The following is a 24,283-nucleotide window of genomic DNA, read 5'->3' on the forward strand; positions in this document are numbered from 1 at the left end:
GTGTTTATCTTGGTCTGGGCCCACTTTAGCAGTTTTTACCCTTTGGCTTCACCTCAAGCAAAACAATATCAAGTGAGCCAAAAGTGATGATAAACACACACACTCGCACACAGCTCTGAAGTTTCTCCATCCTGAGCAGGGAAAAGACTCCATCAGCCTCGTGCTGGAGTTACTGTCGTTCCCAGCACTGCCAAGTGACAGCTTTATTGTTAAATAAAACAAATTAATTGCCCCAACTGTCTTAACTAGTTGCTAGAAATGAAATTCTTCACTTGTTTAGCTGCCAAAAATAATGACAGAAATATAAACATGTTACAAAAACGAGGGTTTCTCAGGAAAGCTAAATATAATGGGTTTAATTTTGCCCTGGGCAGATGTGCTGGGGCACTTCCCAGTGACTTCAGAGGGAATTTCATGAGTGTTTTTAAAGGAGATTGTATCCCCCACACTTGACATATCAAGTGCACATCCCTCTCATCGTTATTTCTACTCTTCCTTCTCTCCAGTGTACATGTGCCTTTGTGCATTTCTCTTTTCACAGGCTGTTCATAAGAATTTTGCAATTTACTTGTGTTCTTTACAAGGATTTTCTCTCCATGAAAGGTTTTCCTGTAAACCTTCGGAGGAGAAAAATCATTTTAAGTGCACTGGGTAGAGATGAATGTTTTGAAAAGCTTGGCTGAGTTCTTGACATTCAGGAAAATCAGACACTCAGGCAAACACACACACATTTGTTGGTAAATGGACAGAATTTGGGAGCCTCTGGAGTTAGAGAAAAGGTACAGGGAACATCCTGATGAGGTAAAAGGAGGAGTAATTTAATTGTCTAACTCCTTCTGTGCTCGAGAATATCAGACAGATGGGGAGGATAAAACAAGGAGCTCAATAATTAATTTTCATGTTCCTCACTAGTGGGACCTCTTTAATCCCTGTTCCTGTGATTATAGAGAGAGGTTGGATTCTGAAGTTTCACTCATTAGCTACGTGTTGTATGAAAATACCTGTATTTTCAAAAGGAGCAGTGACAAGAATGAAAAATTTCTGCTATTAAAAATATCTTGGTGTCAGGGACTTTAGTGAAAGAACAAAAACTCTCTGATTCCCTCAGATAAATAATGAAACAGATGGTTGTTGGGGGGTTAAAGGTCAAACCTTCCCTGTTGACTAAAACACAAGGTTGACTTAAAAGATTTCCCGAAGTTATTCAAGATGCAGCTCATCCGCCTGTGTCTCCTGCCTCCTAATGAAATGGGCTTCCTTAAAAACACGGGTGGGGGCAGGTACTCCTGGTATTCCAGGGGCTCATTTTAGGAACACCAACACCCATTCCAGCTCTAAACCGAGCTTCTGCAAACTGCATCCATAATAAAGGATACTGGTGAATAATTAAGTGAACTTGTCCAGGGATATAAGTTATCCAAAAGGCTAACTATTAAGATTTAATGCAATTCCTAAATGAACTCCTTACTTCTCACCTGAAACGGGAGTTGATAAAGTTGCCACGGAAATCTGGGAAGCCCTGAGAAAATTATCAATAATGTAATTTAGAAAAATGAGAAGAAAACAAACAAACCCTGTAGGGTTAAGCCTCTGCCTTCATTAGCAGGCTTCTGTTAAAGGAGAGAGGGGCATTTTTAAGGCAGCCCATAGGCCAACTAAAGAGACAGATGCTCTGACTCGTGTGATTCAACACAATTTTAGCGCAAATTGTCCAATCACTCAAACCCACAAACACTTCAAGGTAATTTTGGTAAATCCCTATTGTGATCTAATTTCTTATTAAGGAGAATAAAGCAGGCTGCCATTGTAATTCATCAGTCCCTTGCACTGCAGAGCGACGGCTGGAGTTCATTTCATGGTCTGCGCTGGAAAAAAATGGACTGAAATTTCTGGAATTACCGACAACAACCTTCGACTAAAGAGCTACATTTTTTTCTTTCATTAAATAGAATTTAAAGCTAGGAAAAAAATTGCAGCTGAAATCTGAGGAGGCCACTGAGATCAGAGTTGATTTAAGGACCAAATCCATGAGCACTGTGGAGTAGATTTCAAGGTTCATAGCAGAGGACAGGTTTTGTTTCTTGAAAGGGCATCGTTGGTGGTGCAGAGCAACATGTCACATTAAATGCACTTGGCACTAATTATTGTTGCCTTCCAAAATACAGCCAAATATCCCTTTATCATTCAGAGGTAGACCTGGCTCCTACAGCCTTCTCCAGCCCATCTCTGCAGGCTCTTACACCTGTAGAAGTGCCTGGATGGTCAGATCCCACAAGGGGAAGGTGTGGGCATTCAGTGTGTGGGAATCTTGCACTGTGGTCCCACAGCTTGGAGAAGCGAGGGGGGGGGTAAACTCTCTTTATTCTGTGAAAAATGTTATTATTTCAGTGGAAATTTTCTGCCATGATGAAAGGCAGCTTTCCCAAAATGGAAGGAAAAATCAACCTGATTTCCTAGAAAAATCAGTCTGATAGCTGAGAAGTGTTTCAGGGCCAAGTGCATCCTCTGAGCTGGACAGAGTAGACCCTCATGTGCAACTCCCTCACTTCTCCTAAGCACTGCCTTCACAGAAAAGCTACTATCTCTAGTTATTATATGGTAAAATTAAGTGCCCCATCACTGAAAGTGTCCAAGGCCAGGTTGAATGGGGCTTGGAGCAACCTGATCTAGTGGAAGGTGTCCCTGCCCATGGTAGAGGGTGGAACAAGATGCTCTTTCAGGACTCTTCCAACCCACACTATTTTATGGTTATTTTATGAAGGCCAGGGTGGAAAATGCCTTGTGTGAGTGTATCCACATGTGCCCATGAGTGTGTACTCACATTTCCACTTGCCTGTACACCCACCACACAGCACTTCCCTGTGCCACATCCCCATCCCATGTTCCCACCATCCTCTCACTGCCACCAACACCACTGCAAACAGCCACGCTCGTAGCAGCAGCCCCAGGAATGCAATAAGTAAGACAAATAACAATCTCTTGCGTGGTAATTTACAAATAAAAGTTCATTTTCCTTTCAAGGAGGAGCACAGACGTGTGTGTGTGTGTGTGTGCAGAGAGGGAATTCCGCCTCTCCGCCGCCAAAGGGACGAGGGACGTCGCGCCATAATTTGACCTAATTTTTTTCCAAATACAAAATGACCTGTTATGGCATCCCAGGGAGAATATGAATTAGCCCAGGTCAATAGGAGGTCAAATAGATAGGGTGCTAAAATCCCTTTACTACTTTGTAGTATCTTATGCTAATTCAGTTCCCTTCTCTGTGATAAACAAAGCCAGTTGAAAGTAGAAGCATCACACAGTGATGGGTCCCAAAGCTACAATTTAATACAAATCTAGTAATTCCATTATACAACATATCCAGTTCATTTAGAGGCAACGAATACTTAAGAAGGTCCGGGATTGAAACGCCTTAGCTGAGACTTAAAAATATAAATAATCCAGTAAAATTTCATTTGTCACATAAACCTAATAGATATTTATGGTGGAAATGCTGTCTGTCCTTTTAAACAGTGCTCAAATGCAATTCATAGGTCCTAAGTCCTTATAAACCAATATTGCAGGGTTTTAGGAACATAAATGCTAGATACATAAATTAATAAAAAAAAAAATTTCACGGTTCCGTCTTCACAAAAAAATGATATTGTATGAGTGTAATGAGAATTAATGAGATTTAATAAAGCTGAACCTCTCATAATGTTTTACAGGTGATGCTTTTCAGCTTGGAAGGATTTTGCAACAGGACACTGTCACTACATGGCACCTCTGGGGCAGAGGAGACGAGAGTCATGTCAGCCAGGAGCAGCAGGATGCTCCTGGGAAGTGCCTCTGTGGCTCTAATTTTAACAAGGATACAGATAGTCCAAGCTTTAGGAGAAGCCTCCCAGCTCCTTGTTTGCAGGCAATTGAGAACAGCCAAGGTGAAACTGCTTTGCAAAGTATTGGTATTATTAAGAAATGCTTAAAATTAGATTTGACAGTCACACATCTCTGACCAGAAAATTAGAAAGAAATTCCTGGGAAAAAATATATATGAAGAGCTGAAGTCTCAATGACCTTTTCCAGGAGAGCACTTAAGGCAGGAAAACTCCAGGAAACTTCTCTGAATGATTAAAAATTGCTGAATTTCTGTTTGTTGAACCCAAGTGCGATGCTGGATATTTGGCAGAGAGGGAGATAAACTGCAGACTGGAACAGGAAAATGGACACAAGGAGAAGAAAGGAAGAATGGAGAGAAAGGAAGAGAAAGGAAGAAAGGAGCAAAACTCAAACTGTGCCAGTTCTGCCATGTGCTGCATCATAGAATCATAGAATCCCAGGCTGGTTTGGATTAGAAGGGATTTTAAAGATCATCCAGTTCCAACCCCCTGCCCTGGGCAGGGACACCTACTATCCCAGGTTGCTCCAAGCCGTCCAACCTGGCCTTGGACACTTCCAGGAATGAAGCAGCCACAGTTCTCTGGGCAACCTGTGCCAGGGTCTCACCATCCTCACAAGGAAGGATTCCTTCCCAATATCCCATCTAACCCTGCCCTCTGGCAGTTTGAAGCCATTCCCCCTTGTCCTGTCCCCTCAGGCCCTTTTAAATAGTCCCTCTCCACCATTTTGTAGCTCCCCAGAGCTGGATGCAGAACTCCAGGTGGGTTCTCATCACAGCAGAGCAGGGGGACAGAATCATAATCAAAGTTATAACCCTGTATCCAATGCTGGATTCTGTTAATATCCACTGTTAGCTTCTGGAATTGCCATAGAGAGAGGAAATTATCCCTTTAAGATCATGGAAGAGCCAGTTGAAGGCAGCAGTTGTTAAGTGCCCAGGCTCAGGGAGCACAATGCTCGTTGGGACTCAGATATGGAAAGCAGACGTTTGTCAGACTCCTTGGCTTTGAGAATTTAGTGAACTTGTCTGACATAAATTATCAAGGATTAACAGCAAAAAGTGAGATGGTTATTCAGCTTCAGGCCTCCAACCCAGGTGTCTAAATCAGAGACATGAGCTTCCTATAGCCTGTCAAGGATATTCCATGAAGGGAGTCTGTGTTCTCTTCCCTTTTCCCTGACTATTGATGCTTTTCCAGACAAAAGAGGATTTATCCTTGCTGGTTGTTGTTTCTGGCAATTTTAGCAGCTTCTACCTCTGGCTGGGTATGAAATTTCATGTCTTCCAGTGTTTTGCTTTGGATTCCAGTTTCCAGTCTGGATCTCCAAGTAGAGCCTTCCAATTTTGACCAGGGCATAGCTGGGAGAACAGCAACACTGTTCCTTCCCTTATTTGTAGGTTTGGGAGATACACCTGTGGCTCGTTAAGAGAGGGGAGATAATTAAAGAGGATCTTGAAGAGGAGGCTGATCTTCTTTTGGCTGAGCTACAGGGTGGTGCAGCATTCCAGTCCTGTTCTCCCAGTACAAAAGTGGGTGACAGCAAGGTTTGGTTAGTGCTGGTGTGGTCTGCTTTGAGTTCATGAATTGTTTAGGCCCTGGGAGCAGGAAACTTCTGGCTCTCCCTGGGAGAGGTCAATACAGATGGGGAGTGAATGGCACTGCACCATCCTGGAAGGATAGGAGTTGTGGGAAGCAACTTGGAAGAAAATATACTGCTTCTGAATGGAGTTTTTTGCTGCCTACTTGACATCCTCTTTCCAGGTGAATGCCAGTGACCTTTTCACACGTCCTCTACGAACTCCTGTTCTCCAGACCTGCTTTGTGAAGCACTGCAGGCTGTAAGAGAGCTGATGAGTCGATAGATCACTCATGTCAGACACCAATTGTTTTCTTCTTAATTACGTCATCAGTTAGGTGTGTTTTAGGAGGGGTAATAATACTTTTTTAATGAATTCAAAGCTCTAGTGTGATTAACAGTTTTTAGAAAGTCTTGCTAAAGCCAGATTAGTGAAAAGGTTGTAAACTGTTGTTGTTTTTCTTTCATGTTGCCTACGAGAACAAGCAGCACTCAGGTGTAGACTGTTGAAGCTCAATGTGTGTCACCTGGAGCTATAAGGGAAATGTTTAATCTGTCAGTTATCCTATTTTTGGTGGCAGTGCTCTCTGTTTACAGCACGAATCTTGATGGTAGATTTCCTGAGTTGTGTTATTAAGTCTGTTTCTGGTTTGGGGTAAAAAACCCAAATGTTTGCTTCAAAAAAAGAAATTTATAAATTAGAGATGAAATTTATCTTTTAATATACTCTCATTGTATTTTAATAGTGCTTCATATATATGATTTTTGCTTTTCTCTGTGATCTTATAGAAAATACAGCCCAGTTCTGAATGTATAAATGTATTAAAGACAAATTAAGAAAATTTCAGCTTTGCATGTTCTCCACTCTCATCAATTTCTTTGTCCAGCCCATGAGAACATTAATTTATGGTTTATCTGCAGTTTTTTTGGCTTTTATGAATTACAAGAGGAAGCCCATAATGAAAAAATACTCTGATTTCAGAGGGTGTCCATTGAGATACATAGTTGGTCTGATCCCTTTTAGAACAACAATTATAAGAACTCAAAAACTTTCTGGCTGTTTTAGTCCAAAGTGAGACAACTGTGACTAACTTGTGTCAGGGCACAAAATAGGCAACAGATTCTGACTAATTTGGTATTTGCTGTTTGGCCAGGAAATGATGTTCAAATTGTCTACATTGCTGACTGTGTGGATTTTTATATTGTGGAGTATTATAAAGATTCCTTTCCTGCCACTCATCAAAACCACTTTGGAAGGGTGAATGATGCAGCAGAGATGTATCTCTTGATGGCAGTGAGAGTACTGGGTTACAATCAGTGGTAATATTGATGGAGGCCTTGGGAAGAACACACAACTACTCTTGTTTTAGCTGTGAGATTGTCCTCTCCCTTCTCAGCAATGTTCCAAGTACTCTGAGGTTGCCACTGCTCCTTACTGTTATCAGTTCTTGTTGCATCACCAAGAAAAATCACAGGAGGTTCTGACTGAAAACATGCTGAAGATAAAATGTTTTCCAAGTGAAACAGATATCACTTTAAATCACATTTTCTTTCTCTATATTACCCTGAATTTAAAGGAGATTTGGCTGTGGGGCAGGAACAACCAGGATGCTACAACTGTACCCAATATAAACAGTTCAACAACTGACCTGGACTTGAATTCAATTATTATAGTGAGTACAAACTGGAGAGTTTAGTCTTAGGAGCAAGGCCACATGAAGAAAATGATGCATAAAGCAGTAGTTTCTTAGTCCAGTGCCCTTTTGGTGTGCATTGCAATGTGGAAGTCCTGCATCAGCCTTAAGCTTCCCAATCAAATTCAAATGTTTAGCTCAACTTGGGCATCTAAATAAAGAACAACCAGGAGGATTTTTTTAATTTGTTTGGGTTTTTTGTTTGTGGGTTTTTTGTTTGGTTGGTTTTTGTTTGTGGTTTGTTTTTTTTTGATTCTGACACTTTATTAATATTGTGTTCCTACAATTCCATGCAAGCATTATTTATTTCTGTAGACTCTCAAACAGCTCACATTGGTGAGATCCAATGATCCTGCACCACTCTTACCACTGAAATCTATGGGGAAAAAACAAGTCATTTCTTTACCTACATGATAATTATGATCCTACACGGCAAGTTGCTGCTTGGAGTATAAACCCAGCCACTTAAAACTTCCATATCTTGTTCCACCAAGCATTGCTTGCAGTCTCTCACCAAACCATGCACTCATGCTGAGGGGTCAGCAGCCTGTGAGGGAAAACAACACAGAACACATGGTGCTGTAAGGCTGCTCCTGCAGAAGTTTTCCTTAGGCTTAGATCTTCCAGGAACAACAGGCAGCACCTGTGAGTAGGTCAGATGCAGCCCAATATCTGTCCTGATGTCTTTGCATTCAGGAAGAACTATCATATTATTCCAGCACTTCTTCAATCTCCACATAAAAATTGTTTGTTCTTACTGAAATGTCTTTTTACTTTTTTTTTTCCTCTCCCAATAGTCGTGCTTAGGGGAAAAAAAAAAAAAAAAGAGTTAGTACAGAACATTTATTTAAGCTTGAAATGCTGTCTTAGTCTGTAAAAACAAGCCTTTCCTGATTTCCTTTCTTTCTGCATAAGATTTTAACGAGTCACATCTGGTGGTTCTTCATGTCATGTTACATTATGAATCTTTATGGGCAATTAACTGGTTGGGTATGAAAACACCCACACTAGTAATGGGTCAATGGGCACATCCAGTTTAAGAATTCAGCTCAAATTGTTAAGTCTGTCTCCAAAGAAAAAGCACAGTATTTTCATTCTGATGAATTTGACGAGACAGTGGTGGGGCATAGAATAAACACAAAACTTTCTCCAACAAATAAATATTGATTAGTGGAAATTGTTTAATGTTCTTCCCTCCTTCTCTTTTACTTTAAACAAATAGTAATAGACAAATAACTACTTCTACATAATTGCATTTATTGTGGCCATGAAAACAATTAAGATATGATAAGTTACTTGAACTGTTCTTGGTTTAAAATTATTAATGAAGGGATTAAAAAAATATAACCCACATATTTCCAGTTCTAGCAGGAGTTGTGCAGCCAAAAAATCTCCTCTGACCTTGAGAAGTAGGGATGGATCAGAATCATTCCTCAAGGTCTCCCCCTTTTCCTTCTCCCTTGGAGCTGTACAAGTGACTGTGTTTCCCTGAATATTTTCAGCACTGCTTTCTGAACCTCACCACAGTTTGGGGTTGAGTTGTACCTTCAGCAGTCCTGGGAAGGGCAGGGGAAGCCAAGTGTGGTGTTTTCCACCTTAGGCTTCTTTCTCATCTGTGATCAAAGCAGATCCAGCTGGTGGTTCCCAGGTGCAGTGGCTGTTTGCAGCATCAGCCCCAAATTTCTGCAGTACAAATCACCAGGAGCAGGTTCCATGGGGTGTGGGAATTCCTTCTGCAAAGTCCTCTCTTGGTGGAGGAGAACAAAGGATTTGTTACGAATGTTGGTGGTGCAGAGCAGGACTTTGTACCATTACAGCACATCAGTATGTTGATAAAATGTGCTTAAATTTAATCCTAATGAATTTGGGGTCTTAATTTAAATGGCAAAGTGTTGTTTAAGATAAAGTGCTGTGATCCAAAAGGGCTGGGCAGCCCTGTGTGCCCATGGCTCAGCTCCTCACTGTGCACAGGAACGCGGGAAGTGAAACCAAACATTGTGAAACCAGATCAGGTCTGAACTGTCTGCTCAAAAAAAGTAACAGTAGTTTTTACATGAATTTTTAATTTTAGATGACACCTTTGACTGGAAATGACAGTGGAGCAGATCATTTGTGTAATTACAGCAACAGTCGTTGAGGAAGGAAAGGATCTTTCCAAGGCATATAAAACACGAGATGGATTTGATAGTGGCTGAACTCTGTAACCAGAGCTGTAGAAACCTTCTGGCTTAGTGGGGCTGTGAACCTGGTAATGTCTTAGCTGAGGTTGTAAAAAGTCATGAGATCGCTCTTTCCCTGTACTTCAGGTGAAGTAAAGTAATAAAGTGGAAAAAAAAGAACTTTTAATGAGTCTGAGAAGGTTTAGCCACCTCTCTAACAGCAGAAATGCTAATGTGGGGCTGGACAGCAGGAGGTGGGGTGTTTAATATGTAAAAACAATTCCATTCAAAGGATTGGGAGTTAGCTTTGTTAGGCATATGCTAAATTCTGTGCAGGAAGGCTGCATGTATTATGCACTGAACATGAGATTAGTTTTCCTCAAGTCACACCTTTTCCAGAAGTGTCTTTTCAACATGCTCTCAAGTTTTGTTCATGGAACAAACTATCCTTACACTAATAAATGTTGTAGTGAAATGCTTTACACCTTGTTCTAGAAAATGTGACATACAACACAGAAACATCAGGGTTTCTGAAAATGAATACACAAAGCCATTTGTAGAAAAAAATAAGAAGCAACCAATAGGTATTTACAAACCAGGACTGAAGAAATACATTTCTGAAAAAGAAATTTCCAGCAATGTTTCAATAATATTGCAAGGAACAAATTCTCTCTAAATACACTGTATGTGGAAAATAATCTAGGGGACAGTAATTTGTACACACTTGAGAACTTGATAATGATCCTAAAAGTCTGTTTTGGATAAATAGGATATTTTTTCTCCTATTTAAAAATGTAAAATCAAATGCAATTTTTTATGTTGCTGATATGAAGATCACAGCTAATTAGACTTAGTTAAGTAAAGCATATCCTTTGAAAATTGGAGACAAGTTCCTTTGCCCTCTGAAGAATTGTCTGTTATTTACATTGTTAATATTAATATCCTGCAGCCTCTAAACTCCGAGTCGGTGTCATTGGAGACAGATCTAACAAACAACTCAGACCTCCAGTAAAATAATGACTTTTAGGTATTTTTTTCATTTGTTTTTCCATGGGTTGAAATAACTAGTGATGATTGAAGCCTTATGTTCTTAAGGTAAAATCCAGATTCAAGCCCTAACCTCTGGAATCTTAATTTATACTTTGCTCAGAATCTGTTGTTTGCAACTTAAATGTAAGGTACCAGAGCAAAGGAAGCTGTTTACTAGTTCTAGGGGAGCTGCAGGAGCTATAACCTGGGAAAGCAGCTGGCTGTGAGGGTTTTTGAAGAGGTGAGGTGCTCACCTGGTGATGCTTTGGGTTTCCCAGGCTGGAAGGGGTGTCTGAGCACAGAGAGAAGTGTCACAGGTGCCTGCAGGTGAATGATGTTCCCTCACTTGTGTTGGAAATCAATGATGAGACCTACTCTGGTCATCTCCCCTCTGCTCCTGCTTCATCAGTTCTCAGCACCAGGTGGAGGAAGGAAAACAAAAATCTTATGGAATCATAGAATGTTTTGGTCTGGAAGGGACCTCAAAGATCATCTCATTCCAACTGACTAAAATCTGCATGGAGGAATGGCAGAAAGATCCAGAAGGAGTGAGTCCTGGAAGGACAGAGTTATTCTGAGAGTACTTGCAAATCTGATGGAATTTTCTTCTGGTTTAGAGGAATAAACAACTTCCTGAATTTTACCTGATGGGATGGAGGTGGCAGGGTGGGGACTGTGGGTGCAGGATGGATTTGCTGTGCTGGAGTCATGGGTTGGGCGTGTTGTCCTCTGTCACCTCGGGGTTCTCCGGCTTCATCAGGGACCAAACCAAAGCAAGGGCTTTGCAGCAGGCTGGTCTTCAGCTCTCTAAGTGTGGTTAAGTGATAATACAGTCAGTGCACATTAGCTGGAAAGCTGTGGAAAATATTATTGGGGTGATGTAGAGACGGGTGGAATTCATTAACATAGAGATGAACGGTAAAGGAAGGAGGTTTGGGTGATGACTCACCCTGTGTAAAGGTTGCAAAAATGCAGGAATTGGCATTAAAAGCTCCTTATTGTTTATGCTTTGCTTGCACTTGGAAATTTTGGGGAAAAAACCCTATTATTCTTTAAAATTGGCACTGTGTGGGCAGAAGCTGAGTGTCTGGCACTGGAGACAACACCAAAGACAGGGGACAGGCTTCTGGCTGCACATGGCATCACATAACATGTGAAAATGGAGGATATTCACCAAGCTGAGGGCATCCAAGTGTGTCCTGATGGAGTTCAGGGATGTAAGCAATCTTAACAAATAAATAAAAATCCCTTCAGTGGCTACTCTATTGAACTAGCTGAACTGAAAATAAATATTACTAAGAAATAATTAAATATTTACCAAGAACATATGATGATAGATTGAAGGTATATACTCCTGATCGGTTATATAGAATTTTAATAGCTTTTAGGTTGTTATATACAGGTTTAATAGATTTAACATTTAGGTTACAGTTTCTAAACTATTTAGGAGGTTTGGAAGGCCCTGTCCCATTAATTACAGTGGGAACTGAGCACCCAGATCCCCAAGCTCACTTTGAAGTCCTCTACCTAAATGTATCTTTCTACTCAGCGTTCACAAGGTTGAATAGAAGCAAAGTTTCTGGGATATGATAATTTCCTCCTAGAATAAATCTTGTATAAGTTAAAAATCCCTGGAAGCTCCAAGGTAGTAGGAGTTATGTACTGGGGAATCTTTAACAAGATCACTGAAGAGATTACTGGTTCAATAAATGAAGATTTTTCTCTTGGCTCCTCTGAGACAAGGAAGACACCAAGGGAATAGAGAGAAGCAAATACAACCCCAGTTTGGAGGGGAGGGGGAAATAAGGACTAGGAAAAGCAGCTGGGATATAATAGACCAGTACATCTGACCTTGGTGCTGGGCAAAACTCTGGAAACATTAATAAAGGATGAGATCACAAAACATCTGGAGAAATAAACCAGTCAGCATGGTTTCATAAAGGGTAAATCCTGTCTGACAAATCAGGGGGATTTTTTAGGGAGATAATGTGGAAAGCAGGCACGGGTGGGAGCATTAGGCTTAATTCTGTCCTTTTTGGGATCACAGTACTGCTCTGGAAGGATTGCTCAGGTAACTGGGGAGTGGGTTGGAGTAATGCTGGTGTAAAAGGGGAGGAATGTGAGGTGTAACAGGAGACTGGACAAATCTCCAACTAATTTAACAACCCTTCTTCACAGAAAGGGTGTTCAGGCATTGGAAGGGACTACCCAGGGAGATGGTGGAGTCCCCATCCCTGGAGGTGTCCAAGGAATGACTGGATGTGGCACTCAGTGCTCTGGGCTGGGTAACAAGGTGGGGATCGGGCACAGGGTGGACTCCATGGGCTGGGAGGTCCTTTCCAACCTCAGTGATTTTGTGATACTGAGGGTTAAACTACAGCTTTAGGCATCCTCTGGAAAAAATTGGGTAAAGGTGGTATCCAGTGAGGTGAATAAAGCGGAGATGATGGATTAAATCTGCAGAGAACTTCTCTGCAAGATTGGAGAAGCGTGGGAGAGAACAGTCCATTGCCCCCTCTTAAGACAAACAGTAGGTTTTTTACACTTGTAGCTCTAAACTGGGGGAATATTCAACAAACAGATATGTTTTGCAGAATTCTGGGTGAGAAAGAGTTTCAATACTAATGCAAAGCAGAAGCTAAACCCATAAAAGTATGAACTGTGAAGATATAAGAGTTTAATCTGGCATGTTGTAAAGCGCTTCCCTGGAGCTCTGTGGGCTGCCCTGCCCCAGGTAGGACAACACAGCATCCCATGGACATCCTGGGGATTGGAAAGGGCAGAGGACAGCAAGAACGATAGAAGTACTTATGAAGCTCCTACGTGCAGAAAGCCTGGGAAACCTGGATATGTACTCACTTGGGGGAGAAACAAGCTGTTTAAAAGATGATCTGATGTGAAGATTTCAAGATGCTGAGGAAGAATTTGAGAGGAGATGAACTGGAGATAAACTCTTTAGATTTCCTCAGAATCCCAGGATGTGTGTTGATAAAATAAGTATAAAGAAAAAAAACAGCTAAAATAAGAATAGGGGTATGTTTGATTCAAGCAAGGTGAAATAAGCTGTTCAATTGCTGTTGCAGAATGGAAAAGGAGTTGCTTTCTTTGTCATGTAAGTGTGCTGGAAAGTAAGGATAAATAGAGCTGGAGCAGAAATCAGCTCTGTCCTTCCCTAACATAACCCATAACTTGACTAGTTTTATAGTTAAAGGACAAATAATTAATCTTAATTAAAACATGCAAGGAAGGGGTGAGTGTGCAGGCAGTGCTGGTGGGTCAGTGGGTAGGTGGTACCTTCCTTGTCTGAATGAGCTGTTCAGGAGACACAAGGAAAGGCCAAAGCTGTACCTAAAGGAGTTATCTTGGCTTATAACCTGCATCCTCTTGCTGAATCATTCCCAGAGGCCGTTTTTTATCTTGTCTCCCAACTGAGTGGTAAATAAAATCCCCCAAATTCATGGTGTCAGGAGGAAAACAGAATAAAATGGGAGGGTGGGGAACAAAAACCCCAATTCACCATTTAATATTTACAATGGGATTTTTATAATAAAGATTCTAAATACTGAATAATTGTTAGGCACAGCAGTAGCACAAAGTCCCACTGCTGCAAGCATGACACGTGCCAGGGTCTGGGTTTACCAGGCTCCCGTCAACAGATAAAACCAGAAAGTACATCAGTCCTGAAATGCCATTGAACAAAGGGAATGTGCATGTGTGCTCTGACCTACAAGGAACTATCTTGCTGAGGTCTTACTAATTTTATTGCTGGACCATAAATACTTTTCTGTGTGTATGACCTGCAAAGTAGTCTAACTGCAAACCTGTAGTGGTGTACTAATTTTTGGAGAAATAGGATGGGAAAAATGAAGGTAGTACACAACATTTTTAGTAATAGGAGCTGCCTGTGTGTTCTCTTATCCAATGTGTACTGAACTTTATGTACAAAAATAGAAATACCACTGTTGCCTCATGCTCAGTGACACTGTTGATGTGATGTGAGCCAGAACAGACGAGCACAACAGCCTCCTCTCTACTCTAAAAAAATCACTTTTTCCACCAGATTGTAAGAGCACAGCATAAAGCCACTCAGGTTTTTCTTAATTATTCAAGTCCACTTACTAAACTCTGTTTGTTCAGGGTGGGTTTTTTTAACTTCTTGCAGACAGTTGGAAAATTAACATAAGACTCAGCTGGAATGTTGAAATAAAACTCTTATCTAATGGGAAGGAAGAAAATGTTTTTCAAGTCTTGAAGTTGTTCACATCCATTCATATGTTTGATCTTTGTGGGTTTGATTAGGTGTGATGGCCTTAAAATGCTATTTTTATCTGACTACAAGCAGGAAATTTTAAAATATTGAGCAAAACAGAGCTCAAACACACTGTGCTGACCCTATTTGCTCAGAGAGGCTGTGGACTCCCAGTCTCTGGAAGTGTCCAAGGCCAAGTTGAACAGGGCTTGGAGCAACCTGGTCTAGTGGAAGGTGTCCCTGCCCATGGCAGAAGGTGGAATGAGATGATCTTTAAGGTCCCTTCCAACCCAAACCAGTCTGTGATTCTATTTGTAGAGCCAAGATCCCAGTTGCAGAGGTTCTCTCTGACTGCTCAGGTGCCTTTCTTTTCAGAACTGCCTCTTTTGATAGTTCCTTATCAGTTTTTTTCACCTTATCTTTTCCACTTAAGTTTTGTTAATTTTGATGGTTGTCCAATAGAACCGAACAGAAACTATTATTTCAGCTACTTCAAGCTACTAACAGGAGCAAAAAATGGAGCTGACATAAGCTGGAATAACTTCAGTCTCTTCCCAGAGCAAGAAGCTGTTGTGTCAATGAAACCACATTTCTTTAACCTGCTTCTCATTTGTCTGCATCTTCCCCCGTTGCCTTCAGGAATGAGTCATTAATAGCTGCTATTCAGGAAAAAAGTGAGAACTCTTTCAGTCCATAATTCACCCTCACAATTCAAGCAGTGAGTCAGTTTTGAACCTTTTCATACTGCATCATCCCACAACCACCAAACCAGATGGAGTACTGGGTTTATAAAGATAATGCCAAATTCACTGTGAGCTGCTCAGATCCCCCTTTAAAATCCTGTGCAGGTCAATAGGGTTTCATCCCAGACCTCTAAAGTGGTGTCAGGTGCTTGGAGTTGCTGTATCTCCTTCCTTGGTATATTTTTTTTCCCAGTTATGAGCTTTGCCAGTGCCTCATCCTGCTGCACAGGGTGCTGTGAGCTGCCTAATCGAGCACCACGTGCCTGTAACCCACCAAACACGATGGAAATTCGTGCACAATTTAAATGTGACAGGCTTTTCTTTCCTCCACCGCAGATAAAAGTCTGTTGATTTGCCAACCCCAACTGTGAAACGTCCCCGCTGCCTGAACTGTTTTCCACACAACACTTGTTTTCTTTGTAAAAGCCTTTTCCTATTGATCTGAATTGACTTGTGCAGAAAAGCCTTGTGAGTTCGATGCAAATTGTTGCTGTGCACTTACCGGGAGCAGCAGAGCAACACAAAGGGATGTTTCTGTGTGGATGTGCAACACCTGTATTTCAAGACATGTCTCCCTGTATTGATATTTGGCCTGATCTCGCTCTCAGAGTATAACCAAGCAGTCAATTAATGCATTTTTAAATGTTTGGAGGAGATGCTAAATCTAAAGCCCGAGGAGGGCACATGTTTGGGTACAGGAATGCTGAATCCGCGTGTTTTCCTGGATTGAGCTGAAATTGATCTCAATCTTTCAGCTGAGACAACGTCAACTCCTAGAATTTTATCCCAGCTCTGTGTCAGGGCTGGGGGGAAGCAAAGAAACACAACCAGAAAGAGCAGCTTACTTAGTTTTTTTAACCTACTGAAATAACTGGGTTTATGAAGTTTTTGGGCCTGATGTGCAGGTGCTCTACTAAAGAACAATGAATAGGTTTGGGGTAGGAAGAAATCTTGATTCTTGAATGATTTATCCACGAATAGTTTTGAGATGTAGGTCCCTGTTGTGGACAAGAGGCTGTCAGTGAACATACTGTTAGTGTGTTCATCTACCATAGTAAGTGGGGTGAAGTTTTGTTTGCTTGAGGAAAGGATTTTGCACTTCATCTATGTACATGTGGGTACAACCTCAAAAAGGGAGAGTGAAAAACACAAGAACAAGGCCTTTTGTAGGTAAACATTTATCCTCTGGGTAGGGAAAATATCCACAGAAAATACTCCAAGTGTTTGTGATGAAACAGGCTGAGAATAAGAATGATTTGCTGGCAGAAATGCACATCACTGCAGCTTCTGTTCCCAAAATCTCCATGACTGAAGGAACAGACTGCAGAAAGTTCTTCCTGCACAGCTGTGCTGTTGACCCAAGCTCTGTCCAGCAACTCCCAGACAGCCTTTCATAGAATCATAGAATGGTTTGGGTTGGAAGGCACCTTAAAGCCCATCCAGTCCAACCCCTGCCATGGGTAGGGACACCTTCCACTAACCCAGGTTGCTCCAAGCCCCATCCAACCTGGCCTTGGACGGTTCCAGGGATGGAGCAGCCACAGCTTCTCTGGGCAACCTGTACCAGGGCCTCACCACCCTCACATGGAAGAATTCCTTCCCAATATCCTGTCTAACTCTGCCCTCTGTCAGTGTGAAGCCATTCCCCCTCATCCAGTACCTCCAGACCCTTGTTCAAAGTCCCCCTCCAGCTCTTGGAACCCCTTTAGGTAGTGGCCCCCTTTTAGCCTTTCTGAGCACAAGCTGCAAACCCCAGTTCAGAACTGTCAGCTAAACCATAAATTACAGATTTATACATGAGTTAAAATATCTCTGAGCCTGCCCTGCATGTTTTCTTGATAGGCCAATAAACTGCTTGTGGAATCCATCTCTAAGTTGCACCTGTGCAGATGCCAAGAGTGGGAATAACTCATGAGTGCTTCCTCCACCAGACAACCTGAGTCTGTTGTGTGGAGCAGGGACATGTCTCCCTGTTCCCTGTGCTGTGGAGTGGAAATATGTGCATCATAAATGACCAGCAGACAAATACAAACAAGGCCCTTGGTTAATCCAGCAAATATCTTGTGTGATCCCTTTGTACCTGAACTCAAGAGCAACCATGACCAGAATGACCATCATCCCTGTGGAATACATTTCCCACACTGAGATTTACCTGTTAGGGGAAACAAGCACCAGAGACCTTTCATTACCTGCCTGTAGAAATAATGGTGTTGCTGGAGGTGCCAACTAGGAAAGGCGGGGATAGCAGCTGCTTTGATGGCAACCCTCAAGTTGCCCATACCATAACCAGGAGCTTCCCACCAGAAAAAGGAGAAACAGTAGCTGCTCCTCTTTTTGTTTTGTTTGTTTTTGTCATGTGTTTGGTTTGGGTTTTGTGGGTTTTTCTTTTTTTTGTGTTATTTTGGTGTTTTTTTGTTGTTCTTGTTTGGTTGGGGTTTTTTTCTTCTAAAAACTGAGGCTTTGGGCACTTGATGTGTGTCTTGTGTTGTTGCTCACTTGGAGGTCAATCTCTCTCTGTTCGTCTGTCCAAGGAAGATTTTTAAGACCATCCAAGATCCAAGGAAGATTTTTTTTTTTCTAGTTTTGAGAGCACATCAGGTTTCTTTTAAAACAATCGGTTTGCACAGAGATATGAATCCTTCTCTGCTCCTTCCTCCTTTTCTTGATCTCGTGTGCCAACATTGAGGCAACACAAGGCTTTGAGGGGACTTTTTTGAATGCCTGGGAGTGGCTCCCAGTACTTCCTTGGGAACTGGAGAGTCCAGTGCCTGCAGGAGGTTTGAGGTTGGTAGGAAGTAAAACCTTAATGATGTTTTGCAAGTCCTCCAAAAGCAGAGCCAGGGTTCTTTCTCTGGTGATGTGCAGTGCATCCCAAATCCATCAAGGCTCCTGCATCCTACTTCAAGTGTCAGAGTGGCCCTGGAGGACGAGGCCTGGGCTGTACTCACACAGCCAGTGTTGATTCAGGATTAAGGTGAATAGAGCTGGATGCTCTGGGGACATATATATTAGACTTTTGGAAAAACTTTTGACTTGAGCCATGCTCATGCTGTGTTTGAAGTAACCGTGGTGGCTCCCATGACGTCGCGCTTCCTGAAGCTCATGGTCGGTCGCTGGCGTGGTTCAAGAGTTGAGGATTTGAGAGGGGCCAAAATGGTTCAAAGAAATAAATCCCACTGAATTGAGCATGACTTGAGCTCCTCCAGGGCCTTTGGATCATTCCCGTTAATAATCTTGTGCAGAAATACAAAAAATTCTGGTGGCTTGGGTTCTTGTCTATGAAGGGGAGCCGGGGGTCTGCTCAAAGCTTGAGCTCTTCTCAACAGCAACATCACAGCCTGGCACACATAAAAATGGCTCTTCAGATGGAATGTTATTCCTGGAATCCTGGCAAGTTTAATGTTTCAGAAGCAAAAGATCCCATTGAAGTATTGCGGCTGAAAACCCACAGTAGAGGAACACAAATTTGTTAAGTCATAAATTCTTCTGGAGTAACTTTTGCGCATCTTCAGGATTGCAGAGGGCTGAGGAGCTGAGAGGAAATGAAGGAGTTAAAAAACAAACTACAAACCCTTCTGAGAGAGAAATTGTATTTCTTATTTGATCATATCATGCTAAAACTTCTTTTTTCTTCTGTAAGGAATAATCGGTAGAAGTGGGAGTGTGATGTGTCTGTGCTGTCCCTGGTCCCAGCACCCTGCTTGTGGGAAGGGCTGGAATTGGAACATCCACCACCAGAGCAGAGCACAGCCCAATGAGTACTGAGTGACAACGGCACTGCCACGGAAGGACATGTGACATGCACGTGAATATCAAATGAATTCATCATAATCACTGCTATTTCCATGAATACCAAATGGACTCATAATAACTGAACTCCTGAAGAGTTACCATTTTGTGAGTAAAAAAGAGACCAACCAAAAAAATGCCAACAGAAAGAACAAACAACAGAAATAGTGGGAAAAATGAACCAAACTGTATTTTGGAGAAGTGATATTTAAACAAAATGTTTGACAAAGTGAAATATTTAGAATCATACAATCATTTGTGCTGGAAAAGTCCTTTAAGACCATCCAGAGCAACCATGTCCCCAAATACCACATCCACATGGCTTTTATATCCCTCCAGGAATGGGGACTCCACCTTTTCCACTAGTTGATGATAGCCCTTGTCCATTTGTTTTGTAGTTTTTGTTTCATTTTTCATTAAAATTTCTAATTTTTTAATGCTATAGACCAGCTAAAAAGAATGTAGAATTGTTTATTTGTTTGACAGACAATCTCAGTTAAGAGTAGGGTTTTTTGCAAGTAAATATCTCTGCTGTAAAAGGACAACTCAGATAACACTCTAGGAGTTTATAAACTAATGAAGGTTCATACACAGAATCTTATAGATGAGTCTTAACTTCCTGAAGCAGAGAAATTCTGGTTTCCAGTCAAACATCTCCTCCAACAAAACTTCAGAAAACTGAAATTGTGAGGTGTGTTTACTTGTGATAAATTATGCATCACAGATTGAAACACCATAAAATGTATAAGGAATAGTTTGCTGTGGCTAGAATCCTCCTTCCCTGCTCAGATGCTGAAATTTGGGGACACTCTGTGCCCCTCCTGCACAGTAGGAAGCTCAGCCCTCTCTGTCTGTGGCTCCCAGCCTGGTCTGTGCTGGCTTTTCACTGTGTGAGGATGGTTGTGACTGTGTTGTTGGTGTTGGAACACCCCAGTTTATCTGTGTGAAGATGTGTGATGTGGAATCAGACAGGGTAAATGGGCTTTGACTTAGTGACCTTTGATATGAAATAGAAAAGCAAATGACTGTCGTTTCTTGTGTTGCAGGAGCAGCTCCTGAAATACCAATTAAAAGCTGTAATGGGAGCTCAGGATGGATCTGTACCATAAGACACTTCTAGGGCAGGCAGGAGGGTTGCAATAATAATAATATCAAGTACATTTCCTTATTTAACTTTGTTTTTTTATTGTGTTCAGCCCGCAGCTGATTTTTTTTAATTTTTTTTTTTTACCTTGTAACATAGTCCCTAATTGAGACACATGAAGCTCATAAGAGGCTTTAGACAAGATTCAGCTCACCACAAAAGTCATTATCTCATTTTCATTTATTAACATGATATTTCCAATGGATTAACGAGGGTTTCCCTTTTGTTGCCTCTGTTATGGCAGTAGCCCTAAAGGGGCTGTTGCGTTTCTCCATCTCAAGTGACTTCTTACTCACATTAGATTACAGTAATGTACGTGTTCCAGGAATGACATTTATTCTACTTCTTGAATTAAAATTCCCTGTTTGAAGTAGCTATAATTGCTGGAAATAGGATAAAGTGGACTTGAGTGTTGATTTTAGCAATGAGCCGGTATCAAAATAACTGCTGCTAGAACTGGGCATGGAAAAATACTCTCCCTTAATTCCAGGTGTCTGATCCCTTTGTATTTCTGCAATCTGCATATTATGACACAGAACTGGTAATTTCAATTTTCTAAGGAAGCCAGAGGTTGTCCTAAGGAACTGCTCCCTGTGTTTTCCACGGCACTCACACAGTTATTTTTTGAGCATCAAAGGTCCTGCCATTCCATGAGTCTGCAAAATAATAGTGAAAATTTTGGTTAAGCAGGGAAAGCGCCGATGGGATGCCCTGCCAGGCACATTGCAGCAGGATGTAGTGGTGAACCTCAGCACAGGGAGCTGTGTTATTTTCCAATCCTGTTTTCCAGCTCTGCTCACTGCTCCCTAGTTCCTACTCCTCTCCCAGAAGGCTGCCTGAGCAGCATTACAGCGAGGACCTGCAGAGAGCCTGTCTGCTCCAGGCACTGTCTGATCTTGTCTGACATAATTTAAACCTATGCTTCCTGCTTTAGTTTTACATTTTCCAGGGCCTGAAAGGTTCAGTGGGAAACAAAACTCACCAAAGAAAAATAGAGTATAGGGGATTTAAATCAGTGCAGTCTGTTGCTGGTTCATCTTACCTGATGTAAAGATGGTTTTGGGTGCCTGCCATTAGGTTTGATATAAAATCAAGACCTTAATTATTTGTAGGTGTCAGATTTCTTCTGTCCTGTCCCTCCAGAGGTGTCAGCCCTAAAGGAGGAGAGTTTAAACCCGACCTTTAGAAGGAAAAATGTGTCTGCTTCAGCCAAGCCTCTCCAGGGCAGCTGGATTTAGTGCTGTTCCTCACCTCTGCTGTGTCCAGACCCACTGTTGCCTGCCTAGAGGTGCACAAGGAGGGGAGTTAGCACAGAGTGATGGTGTGTTCCTTCTGGATCAGCTTTAATAAGCCTAAGGATATGAAAATCTGGAAAATCAACTGTGGAGCTAGGAAGAAGAATTCTTCCTACCTTGTCTTCTGGGGAAAAAAGTATCAGGGATATTTAATCCAGGAAGCTCCATCTTACGTCAAGTTTAGAATCATAACTTACAATGCTTTACAAAAACTCTTACAATCACTAGCAGGTTTCAACATGAATTTGTAAACTGAAGCAGCCTTTGCTGATTTATTTTGGAATTTCTTTTTCACTCTGTATCCTAAGGGGTGCTTTGGGCTTTATTTGTTAAATCAAGTCTTGGGAAGGGGGGTGGCAGCAGGTGCAGCAATCCCTGTGTTGGCAGTGAGTGGAGAAGCTCCTGTGTGGGATCTCCTCTCTTTTTGGGTGTCACAACTGCAGTCATGTAAAGGAAAGCTTCAGGTGGGCCTTTAAAGGATGGGCTTAAACTTTTCCAGGGGTGAGGGCAGGGAAAATGCTTTAAAAAATATGACACCCATATAAAATATGCCTTTTTCATTCTCCATGATTTTTCTAGAGTATATTCTGCTTAATGTAGTAATGAAACTCGTGTAGGGCAAATGACCTTAACCTGATGGGTGCAGGGACCTGTTAAGAAACACAAAAAACCCTGGAGTGACCCTAGAACCCTCTGCCTGGGATTCAAGCATTGTCACCAAGTGTCACCAAGTGTTCAGCTCTGCCTCTGTCAGCCCCTTCTTGTAGTTTGTATTTCACAGCAGGGTTCAGAGAGGTTGGTGCGTGTTCACTAGAGCCTGACCAGAAAGGGTGTTCAGAATGTGTTCTTCCTTAATTTGAAAAAAAGAAAAAAAAAGGCAAAAATAAATAGTACGAACAGTTGGAATAAAACCTGAGTTTTGGGTAAATTCCAATAATGTGTTTTCCATTGTATGAGACGTGACGCCTGTCAACACTTACTAGTCAGATTTGCCTCTTTTTAATGTTTCTTAAAGAACTCTCCCCCCAATTTTTTGTAGCAGAGAGGAGTGTCCTGCATATCATGCTTCCATCTCCATACTGTAATTATTAATACAGGGTAGGGAGAGGTCACCTATGTTTTTTGGCAACAGTTATGTTCCCATGTATAAATCATGATAAAGTGCTATTACTCTGTAGGGTACACTGGTGTTTTCAATTTACCCTATGTAGAATATATTTTTTTTTCTTTCTCCCTTAAAAAAAGAGGGGAAAAAAAAGCGCCTTTTGTTCCTATCACATAGATAAACTCATAGATTTCCCAAGCAATAAAAATAATATTAATAAAAATGAGGTATTGTTACAAAGTAGGTCCTAACTATGCAGCCTAATGTTTCAGTAAGTCTGTGGTGCACATCCTTTTATAGCCAATTAAGGGGATGTTTTATTTCCCTCATTAAAAGTGCAGCCCACAGTCACCATGTTGAATCAAATAAGTACGAGTTTGCACATCCTGTGCTCAACCTTTCCTCGAGGCACAGTAGCATTTGTCATCTTTATAATAAAGCTTTCCAATTTTTCTGATTAATATTTAAAAGAAATAACATGACCTGAGGAATATATATATATATATATAACATCCTTGTATGAAGGCATTCCGTGCTCCCTGGTTTAAGGCTAACGTGCCATTAGATCACTTTGTGTTCTGCCTCCTTCTAAGACCTATTTTCCAGTGTTTATGTGCAGCAGGAGTCTCTTTGTGCTCCTTGCTTTCTCCCAGATGACAGAGGGAGATCTCACTGGCATTTCAGTGGTCGCCAGGATGCTCCTGGTCTTCAGCGTTGCCACGTTGAAGTCGAAGGATGGTCCTCCAGGGATTGTCCTCTGAGCAATTACTGAGTCATTATGGTTCCCTGAGCAAGTGGTTTCTGAATCAAGCTCCTTGCAGCTTTCTAGCAGAGCAAATATGGGCTGGAGTGCTGTGGAAAGGTGAGATTCTGCCCCTTCATTCAGCTACCAAAACCTGGGCAGTGGTGAGGACAGAAGGTTCATTGGGTTCCTCTCTTCTGGTTCGCGTGACAATTCACTCGTGTCACCGTCGTGCTTGTCTTTGGTGGAGATGACCTGGAAAAGTGTGTCTTCAGCTTGTAAAGGTACAACGTCCCCTCAGTCCCTGACTCCTGAGGGTCTCCAGCTGGTACAGCTTTACTGAGCTCAAACAGCTTCATGGCTGAGAAAGTAGGTATTTGTGTTAGAAACGGGGATTTCTGTAGGTTACAGAAAAAATGAATATATACCTAAATTTTTTGTTATAATTATCATTTTTGGAACACATACATGAGCTTTTGTTGGCAGTGTAATGCATCAATATACTAAACAAGGGTAAACAATGAGTAGGCTGAGATTTGACAGCAGAGGTGTTAGAAACTCTTTCCTCTTGTGCAGTCCTTGGAGTACATTAATTCTCTGGTCTTCCCCCCTCCCCATGTTGTCTCATTTATTTTCTTTCATTTTGCCCCCCAGTAATAATTGGAGACAAACGGAAGAAAAAAAGGAGTGCTGAGATCAGTGTTGGTATTTTATATTGGCACCCATCACTAAAACCCCTCAGGTTCTTCAAGCCATTACAAGCAATCACAGCTAGAATAACAAAATATAAACCTTTAAACTTAAAGGCTCAATTATTCAGGGCTCTCTGTAAATTACAGACAAAGCTAACAAATTTCATACATTAGTCATGGTAAAA

Source organism: Chiroxiphia lanceolata, chromosome 8, assembly GCF_009829145.1.
Source record: "Chiroxiphia lanceolata isolate bChiLan1 chromosome 8, bChiLan1.pri, whole genome shotgun sequence".
NCBI classification, from domain to species: domain Eukaryota; kingdom Metazoa; phylum Chordata; class Aves; order Passeriformes; family Pipridae; genus Chiroxiphia; species Chiroxiphia lanceolata.